We start from the raw sequence: 10,928 nt of genomic DNA on the forward strand, positions 1-10,928 counted from the left end.
CAGACCCTCTATTCCCCACCCTGACATAGACACTCAGTGTCATTTTCATTCTTCCTCTTCCTACAATCCAGCTATGCACTTAGGATTCCTACTTTCAGAAGCAATCTGGGTCTTGATATTATATAACACATCTTATACTGTAGTCAGAGCATGTAGTTTTATTTTTAATTTTTTTAATTTTTTTTACTTTGTATTGCTATATATTATATATTCACATACCATGCAATCATCCGAAGTGTACAATAAATGGTTCACAATATCATCATCATCATAAAGCTGTGTATTTATCATCAAAATTAACTTTCTTCTTTTTTGTGAACAATAATGTATACACAAAAAAACATAAATTTTAAAGTACATCAAAACATTTAGCTGTAGAACAGACTTCAGAGTTTGGCATGAGTTACAATTCTAAAATTTTAGATTTTTTACTTATAGCTTTTCTAAGTTACTGGAGACTAAATGAAATATTATTGTGATTCAGCAATTATACTCATTTTTTAAACTCTGTCTTCTCTGTATAACTCGACCATCATCTTTGATCTTTCTCCCAATCTTTAGAGGTATTAGGTATGCTCATTCTAAATTTTTTCTGTTGGAAGGGGCTTTTAATAATATGGGATGTGGAGCGGAACTAAGTGATGTTCTGGAGAGTTTTGCCCCTCTTCATTTCAGGACTTATCTGGTCAAGGGACCCATTTGGAGGTTGAAAGTTTCTGGAAAGTTACCCTACTGCATGTAACCTTCATAAACTCATTTAATGTCCTAGGTGTTCCTTAGAATTGGCAGCAGTGATTTGGTTGGGATTTGGCAAGATATGATAAGTAACAATGTCTAACTGAAGCTTGCATATGATTGACCTCCAGAGTAGCCTCTCTACTCTATTTCAACTCTCTCAGCCACTGATGCTATATTTGTTACACTTATTTTTCCCCTTTTGGTCGAAATGGCATTGTTGATTCCATGATGCTGGGGATAGGCTCATCCCTGTGAGTCATCTCTCATGCCACTAGGGAGACTTTCATCCATGGATGTCATGTCTTACATAGAGGGAGGGCAATGATTTCACTTGCAGAGTTGGGCTTAGAAAGAGACCATATCTAAGCAACAAAAGAGGTCCTCTGGAAGTAACTCTTATCATACCTATAAGTAGGCTAAACTTCTCCTCTACATACATAGACTTCAAAAGAGTAAGCCTCAAGATCAAGGACATGACCTATTGATTTGGATGCTCCTAATATTAGATATAGTATCAGAATTTCCCCCCATGGTAAAGTTTAATAGTTCCCTATTTTTTCTTCCATCCCTCAAGAGCCTTTGCCAATACTTTTTGACTATCTGCTTAATGTTTTCTGAGATTTATCTAGGCATTATGTTAATATCTACAAAATTAAAGGCCCTCATCTTATTCTGGGCTTTCTCTATTTTGACTGAATGATCTATCCAGAGAAGTGGAGTTAGATTATGTCCTACAGAAAGTTTAGGTTATGTACAAAATAAATCTCTATTACTTTGACCTCAAAGAGTAGATGAAGTTCTGTAATACAATGCCTTCCTTACCCCTGTATTCTGAGTTAACTTAGCCCCAATCTGATTGGCTTTTTTCCTATATCTAACTACCAGGTTATACATACATAAAACATGCTCTCAAACTCCAGAAATAACAATTACTAGCCCAGAATAAATGTGACCACTGCAAGAGCTCACAATCTAAGCCCCTGTTTCCTTATAAGTATTTTCTGCATGAGACCATACAATATTTGGTCTTTTGTTTCTGGCATATTTTGCCTCACCAAATGTCCCACAGGTTCAATCACAATGCTGCATGCCTCACAAATTCGTTTCTTTTTGTACCAGCACAATATTTGATCATATCTATACACCATCATTCACCAGTATACTTATCAATCAGTGCATCCTGCCATCCTCTCCATTCATTGGGCATCATGTGTAATGTGCAAAGTCAACAGTCTATCAAAAACTATAATTTTAAACAATTTCATTGTTCCCAGGAGAAAGCTAACCACTAAACACACCCTCACCAATTATAAAACCCAAATGGTCCCTTAATTCTTGTCCCTCACCCCATTATTTACCCCAGGTATTGCTGTGGTACTTTTGATGTTTTCGTGTTGAACATAGCCCGTAGCATGCAAAAGCAGTTTTCCTCCTCTACCCCAAACTTACACACTCTTTGTGCAAGATTCATACCTTTGCAGTAGTTCATGCAAGAACTTATTTATATTTGTAATGTTTATCAGTGGGACAAATGGGTCTGTACAATCCCTTTCAATCATGTTAACCATCAGTAAGGTAATATTACTTATAGACCCACTAGTGAATTGTCTTCATTTCTATATATTCCCTTACTTTTAATTTCAACTGCATTAGCTAACCTCCACCCATCTCTTGCTTCCATATATCTCTGGATCTCCTAAATTCTGTATTATAAGCCTCTGATTTTAACTTTACCTTGGTTATAAAAGTGGAATCATACAATATCAATCATTTTGTGTCTGGCTTATTTTCCTTAGCATTATGTCCTCAGAACTAATTCATTCTGTCACTTGCTTCAGAATGTCATTTCATGATACTGCAGCATTATATTCCATCATAAATATATAGCACATTTTCTTAATTCACTCATGTGTTGATGGGCACTTGGATGGTTTCCATCTTTTGATGATTGTGAATAAATGCTGCTATGAACACTGGTGGGCAAATGTCTGAGTTCCTGCTTTCAGGTCTTCTAGGTATATATCAAGAAGTGGTATTGCCAAGTAATAGGACAACTCGATATTTAATATCTTAAGGAAATATCAAGCTGTCTTTTATAGTGTCTGTACCATTATACATTCATCAAGCAGTGCATAAGTGTCCCAATTTCTCCACATACTCTCCAGCATTTGTACTTTCCTGTTTGTTTAATAGCAGCCATTCTAATAAGTGTGAAGTGGTATCTCACTGTAGTCTTTGTCTGCAATTACTTTATAGCTAATGAAAATGAGCACCACTTCTTATGCTTTTTGCCCATCTGTATTTGCTCTTCAGAAAGAAATGCTTATTCATATCTTTAGCTCATTTTATAATTGGGTTGTTGGTTTTTTTGTTGTTGAGTTACTATCTTTTCTTTTGTTGCTTGTGCTTTGGATGTAAAGTTTAGGATGCTACTTTTTATTAATAGTTCTTGAAGATAGTTCCCTATATTTTCATGGTACTGGTTCTTACATCTAAGTGTTTGATATACTTTGATTTAATTTTTGCATAGCATGAAAGTTAAAGATCTTTTTTCATTCTTTTGGCTATTGATATCCAGTTCTCCTATGTCATTTATTGACAAGAGTTCTGTGCATTTGGGGGCCTTGCTTCAGATCAGATGACCATGGGTTTGGTGGTCTATTTCTGAGCTCTCAATTCAATTCCATTGATCAATACTTCTATCTTTGTGCTAGCACCATGCTGTTTTTACCACTGTGACTTCATAATAAGTTTTGAAATCATAAAATGTTATTCTCCCACTTTATTCTTTTTTAAGAATACTTTTATCTATTCAGGGTCTCTTTCCCTTCCAGATGAATTTGGTGATTAAGTTTTCAAAGTCATCAAAAATCAGGTTGTTGGAATTTTGGTTTCTACTGCATTGAATCTGTTGATCAATTTGGGTAGAATTGTCATCTTAACAACTTTTAACCTTCTTATCCATGAGCAAAGAATGTTCTTCCAGCTGTTTATATCTTCTTTGATTTCTTTTAACAGTATTGTATAGTTTTCTGTGTCCAAGTCCTTTACATCCCTAGTTAAGTTCATTCTTAGATAGTTGGTTCTATTCATTGTTATTTTGAGTGAAATATTTTCCTTAATTGATTCATCAATTAGGTCATTGCTTATATAAGAACATTACTTATTTTTGCACATTATCTTTATATACCACCACCTTCCTGAATTTAAATATTATCTCAAGTAATTTTGATGTAGAATTCTCAGGATTTTCCAAATATAGCATCATGTTGTCTGCAAATAATGAAAGTTTTACTCCTTCCTTTCCAATTTGGATGTCTTCTGTTTCTTTCTCCTGCCTAATTGCTCTAGCTACAACTTCTAGTACAATGTTGAATAATAGTGGTGACAGAAAGTATCCTTGTTTCATTCAAAATCTTAGGGAAAATCTTTCAGACTCTTTCAAATGAGTACAATGTTGGCTATGTACTTGACATATATGTCTTTTACTATATTAAGGAAGTTACCTTTGATTCTTTTTTTTTCATTTTTATTCAATATTTCCAAATGTAAAAAAAAGTCAAAGATTCTTGTACCAATTATCTCAAATGATACCATGCAAAGTAATTCAGTGTGTAAACAATAATTTGCCCCACCTCATTTTTGCTGTTTTATATAGTGTGTAATCAACAGAAAACTGAATGGCATGTGCTTGGTGGAAAATGTCACCTGTTTACAAAACATGCAGGGCACTTTCTACACCTCATGTCTGCAAGTCTTAATTTACAAAACCTTTTTTATTTGGGGGGAGGCACAAGTGACTGAACAGTTTAGCTGCCCAATTTTATCCAACTGCCACACAAAAAACATAAATGACAGTCCCAACACTGCAAACTCTGGAGGGCTGAGATAGCAGACATTATTATCTGTGGTAGGTTCAACTGTTTAGCTTGAAAATGTTGGCTTTTTCTCTTAGGAGAAAGAAATTTCCTTAGGGTCTTTCCTCTAAATTTGCTAGACTCCAGAAGAATCCTCCACAATTTATAGTGTGACAGTTGAAATGTATTCTATTGCATCATACAAATAGAAGACCTTGGAATGTTGCTAGTTGCATAAACTAAAAAAGATGATTGTTTGCTAAATGGCACTGAAGAAAATCCTGACCCAAGTGGCATTATTTAGTCTAAGTGTTTCTGACAAAAGAAAATTATACAATAGTATTTATTTGCTAACTTTTTAAGAGATAGTTTATATCAATACTGTATACATTTTACATGTCAATTACATAGTTCAAGAGTTTATAAAATAAGATCATGCATTATTACCTCTAAGAATATCATATACAAGAGAAATCTTCCCCAAATACTTGTGACAGCATTTCAAGTGAAAGCAGTCTTATATACAAAAATATCATTTCTCTGCTGTGTTAAGAATATAATTTAAAAAATTTTAAGAGATTACTAAAAAAAGAAAAAACAAAAAACAAGAAAATCTAGCCCATTGAAGATTGATACAAAGTGTCAACTGTGGAATTTTAAATGTTTCCTTTTGAAAAAACATCCAGAATACATAGCCTCTGTAAAAAGAAAAATACAAAATTCTGGGTGATCATATTTGATTACACTACATAATTTAGAATGAAATTATGTCATTGGTTATTTTCTACTTTACCCATTCCCTCGACAGCATTAATTTGTGAACTAAGGTCTATATTTTAGTTCAGCTGCATTTATGGCACAAGGTCTTATCTCAAAACATGGCACCAACTTTCCTTAAGTGTAACAGCACTCTATTTTTTAGTAGCAACTTTTTAAAGGTTAACAATTTTTGGAACAAAATGTTCTAACTCTAATTTATATTCACTAGTAAAATTTTTATAAATGTCTTAAGTCTGCACAGAATGATCTTTCCTTTTCTCCCATCCTACATCTTAAAGGTTTTTTTCTCCCATTTGATTGTGACCTGGTGGGGAAAGTGCAGGAATTTCAGGAAAGATACCCAGTGCATTAGAGATAGGATTCTGGATTTTGAGTGATTAAAAAGGGAAGTATAAGACAAAATAATTCTTAGTTCAGGATGTTATAGTGCCCCAAAATTAGTTGTATGATAAAGAGTACCTACTGATAATTTATAAAAGTTGAGGCATTCTAGCAATTCTTAAATTGTTCTAACTAACAATTTAAGTCTGAACAGTGAACAAGAGAGCCATTTTACTCAATTGTGGTGCACCATCACTGCCTGGACATTTAAGGTTAGACTCCAATCCTGTGGCCATTAGCAAACAAGGAAATTTAACTGAAGAGATGTCACTACACTCAAAAATAAAATGTGTTTTAGAAGCCATTTATTGTGACAGAAATATGGTTCCTAGGTATACTGTGTAGAGAGATTGATAAAGGGAACTGGTCACTGAGCATGTTAAATCAAATACCATGAATATAGTTTTCATGAAATTTATTTACTGCATACAATTTGTTAACAATATCTCCCTGAAAATCACTAACTCTGTAGTTATACTTTGTGTTGAACTACTGTTGAGTTATAGGGGAAATAGTTGTATCAGGTAGCTATTGATACCATACCAGTTATGAAAATTAAGACAAACCAGCTGACATTCCTGAAAAGAACAAATTAAATCCTTTGTCAAAACAGTTATTGCACAACACAGAAGTAGTTCAAATCTGGAATTTATCAATTAAAATTGTGATCCTACAAAACAAATTTTGGAATGGATGTATAATTTCTTCAATACTGTTCTAGTTTGCTAGCTGCTGGAATGCAATATACCAGAAACAGAATGGCTTTTAACAAGGGGAATTTAATGAGCTGCTAGTTTACAGTTCTAAGGCCGAGAAAATGTCTCAATTAAAACAAATCTATAGAAATGTCCAATCAAAGGCACCCAGGGAAAGATACCTTTGTTCAAGAAGGCCGATGAAGTTCAGGGTTTCTCTCTCAAGTGAGATGGCACATGGTGAACACAGTCAGGGCTTCTCTCTTGGTTGGAAGGGCACATGGCAAATACGGTGTCATCTGCTAGCTTTCTCTCCTGGCTTCCAGTTTCATGAAGCTCCCCAGGAGGCGTTTTCCTTCTTCATCTCCAAAGGTCACTGGCTGGTGGACTCTCTGCTTCGTGGTGCTGCAGCATTCTCTGTTTTGTCTGAATCTCTTTCTCCAAAATGTTTCCTCTTTTATAGGATTCCAGTCATCCAATCAAGACCCACTCAAATGGGTGGAGACATGTCATCCCCTAATCCAGTTTAACAACCATTCTTGACTAAATCACATAACCAGGGAGATGATCTCATTACAGTTTCAAATATACAATATTGAATAGGGATTATTCTACCTTTAAGAAATTGGATTTATATCAAAGCATGGCTTTTCTTAGGGGGCATACATCCTTTCAAACCAGCACAAACACCAATAAGTACCTTGCCACAGAAGGAGTTGAGTGCATTAATGCTGTGGGAATGAGAAGACAATTTAGGGGGGAAATATACCCACAAGTAAGTTAACCTGACAAAATAAACCAGATTGAATCAAATGGACAAAAAAAGTTAGAAAAAGCTGTAAAAAAAAAATGACAACCCAAAATAACATGGGATGGGGGTAGAGGGGCCATATTAAGGCATCTAAAAAATTCCTCATGGCTTTGGCTTATTAAAATATTTTTACACTTAAAAAAAATGAAAGCATCTGAAAAACATGCAAATTGTTTTAAAATCCTGTATGGCAAATTCAGACAGTTTGCAAGTGTCATTCAGATGTTTGCCAAGGAAAATAAGGAAGCCTCTCTCTCCATAAGCTGGCATATGGTGGTCAAGTTCCTCCCAATTCCATCTATTACTGAATGGCAACCCAGAACTCTGTGCAGCAGTTACAAACAAGGCATTTTACTATCTGGAAGGGAAGGGACAGTGGAATTTCCATTGGTTGGTGGAAAACGCAGCTTCAGTTTTTCCAGATACTCTGCATGTATAGGTTTATGAGACTGGAGAACTTTGATTGCATCTTCTACTTTGAACCACTCTCTCTTCCTTCCTATATTAACAGAATCTTCCCAATCTTCTAATATTTCAGCGACTGCAAGAACATAAACATATGTTCTGTGTTTTCGATCTTGGTTCTCAAATATGCCCAAGAGTCTGCCTAATTTTCCTTTGACTCCACCCTCTTCAAACACCTCCCTCACGGCAGCACCGCCAGGCTCCTCCTCTGGCTCCATCCCTCCTCCCGGGACAATCCACTGGTCTGGATACCGACTGCTGCGCATAAGCAGCACCTCGTCCTCCTGCTCGCTCCAGAAGCACAGACACGCGCCCGCTTCTTGAAGCCCTCGCGGTCATAGGCTCGCCTCTGGTTCGGCTTGAACTTCATTCTCGAGGCGGCCTCTCGCTGCTCCTGCTCCGGCCGCCGCTGCGTGGGCCCGGCCGCCGCCACGCCGCCGGGGAGTGGGGACTAGGATGAGTCAGGGTGCAGGGGTGCGCGAGGGGAGGGGCGGCGAGGCCGGGCTGCTCCCGAGACAGCGGCCGCTTCGACACCGGGCAGGACACGAACGCCCATCACTGGAGCCCGGGGGCCGAGGTGGGGGCGCCGCCTCTGGCCAGATTTTCGCCGCTCTCCAAGGAGCCCGCCACCCGCTCGCAGCTGCCAGCCGCCGCCGCCGCCGCCATGGTCCGGGAAAGCGAGGAGCGAGGCTCGCACCGGGCGGGGACAGTTGCCGGAACTCGATCCGAGTAGCAGCCACGCCGCGCCCTACCTTTGATTCTTATCTTTTGAAATGTTTTTATCAGAAGAGAGTGTTGAATATTGTCAAATGTTTTTTCAGCTTCAGTTGAGATGATCATGTGACTTTTCCCTTTTGATTTGTTAATGTGCATTCATGTTGTACATCCCAGTTGATCATGGTGTATAATTATTTTAACGTATTTTTGGATTGGATTTGCTGAAAATTTTTGCATATATGTTCATTAGGGAGATTGGATTGATGTTTTCCTTTCTTATAGAAACTTCGCCCAGTTTTGGTATTAAAGTGATGTTCACATCATAAAATGAGTTAGGTGATATTCCTGATGTCTGATTTCAATCTCGCTTTTGTGATTGGTTTATTGAGATCATCTATTTATTCTTAAGTCAGTGTGGCTTGTTAGTGTGTATGTATTAGTTATCTACAGAACCAGCAGGGGTTATCTATAGATATGAGATTTATAAAAGTATCTCATGCAACTGTTGGGATTTAAGTGTCCAAAATCTGTAGGGCAGGACATGAGCAAGCAGCTCCAATGATGGAGTGCAATGAACTCTCAGGAGAGGCTGGTTGACTGAAGCAAATATGGGATCATCTCTTCTGAATCCTCCTTAAAAGCCTACCAGTGATTAGATTAAGTGTGATTCATTGCAGAAAATACTCCCCCTAGCTGACTGCAGATATAATCAGCTATGGATGCAAACAACATGCTCATTCATGGTATTGTCCATGAAATGTCCTCATAGCAACAGATTGGCCAATGCTTGCTTGAATAGACACCTTGACATTATCATCTGTCCAACTTGACACATGAACCTAACCATCACAGTTGACCTCTTGTCAAATTGGCATTATACACATCACCTTAAACCATATGTAATCTCTAAATAGAAAATAATAACAGACACATTCTTCCCAGGCCAAACAATTCTCAACTGTCCTGTATACAACTGAAACACATTAAATCTCTCCAGAATAGTGTGTAAATCTTGGGTAAATTTTACTTATTAAAATAAGTATTCTTATTTTTATTACTTAATATTAATTATATTAACATTATTTATTTTTTAATATAATTATCTTAATTATATTACTTAATATTCACTCTTAATCTTTAGATCTTACAATTTAAATACAATAATGAACAAAACAACTTATGTTATATGATAAGGAGATAAAATAGAAAAACAAAGATACTTGCTTTATGTATTCATACATAGATACTAACTACAAAGCAAGGAAGAATAGTCATACCATTATAGGCCTCACTTCTGTAACTGATCACATGATTGTAGTTCACATTTATCACTATCTTCTTCCACTACCCATATCATGCTCCCTTTATCCTCAGCAAGCACTTCAGCTGGACATGGCTCTTTGTCTGGTGGAGTAACCCAAATCTTCATTCTTGAAGTTACTGAGCTGTTGGTAATCATTGCTGTCTCTCCTGGAAGAAGCACTACTTCTTCAGAAACTAAAACCTGTAGACCAGCAGAGCTCAAGTTTGCAGGGATAGGATGCAAAAATTTTCCTGGTGGATCACTGGGGTAATAGTAAGAAGCACAACTCTCTTATCCACCCCTTGATTCCTGAACCCATGAATCCTGACCATGGGAAAAACAGCACCATATATTGGGTGCTGGTACAGAGCATGCACAGCCTCCTGTAGAACATTGCTACAACCCTGCAAGGTATTGCTTCCTAGGTTTAACCGTGCTTGAGTTTTCAAAAGGCAATTCCATGGTTCTATCAACCTAACTGCCTCTGGATGATGGGGACAAATTGCAACCAGAGAATTCATGAGCATGTACCCATTGTTACACTTTATTTGCTGTGAAGTGTTTTCATTGTTCACAAGCAATGTTGTGTGGAATATCATGCTGGCAGTTAAAGCATTTCTTAAGTCCACAAATGATAATTTTGGCAGAAGAACTGCATGCAGGGAAAGCAAACCCATATCCAGAGGAAACATCTATTCCAGTTAGAACAAATCATTGCCCTTCTATGTTGGACATAGTCCAATGTAATCAACCTGCCCCCATATAGCCAGCTGATCACCTCAGAGAATGGTGCTATATTGGGGGCTGAGTTTGGGTCTCCTCTGCAGGCAGATTGGGCACTCAGAAGTAGCTGTAGCCAGGTCAGCCTTGGTGAGTGGAAGTCAATGTGGCAGAGCTCCTGAATAACTACCGGCCCTACCACCATGACCACTTTGTTCATGGGCCCATTAGGGAATGATGGAAATGGCTGGGGAAAGAGGTTGGCTGGTATCCACAGAATGGGTTATCTTATATATTTCATTATTAAAACCTTCCTCTGCTGAAGTAATCTGTGGTGAGCATTCAGATGGGACACAAGTATTTTCATGTTCCATGTCCACTCAGAAAGGTGATCCACACACTTCTTCCCAAGACCTCTTTGTCATCAATCTTCCAATCATGTTCCTTCCAAGACCCTGACC

At 37.4% G+C, this 10,928-nt stretch overlaps 1 pseudogene; it reads right to left on the reverse strand.

Annotated features, from left to right (window-relative positions):
• Positions 1–7,597: 7,597 nt before the first annotated feature.
• Positions 7,598–8,097, reverse strand: LOC143673040 (diphosphoinositol polyphosphate phosphohydrolase 2 pseudogene; annotated as a pseudogene).
• Between the last annotated feature and the right edge of the window lie 2,831 nt (positions 8,098–10,928).

This window comes from Tamandua tetradactyla (genome assembly GCF_023851605.1).
Source record: "Tamandua tetradactyla isolate mTamTet1 chromosome 25 unlocalized genomic scaffold, mTamTet1.pri SUPER_25_unloc_2, whole genome shotgun sequence".
NCBI classification, from domain to species: Eukaryota; Metazoa; Chordata; class Mammalia; order Pilosa; family Myrmecophagidae; genus Tamandua; species Tamandua tetradactyla.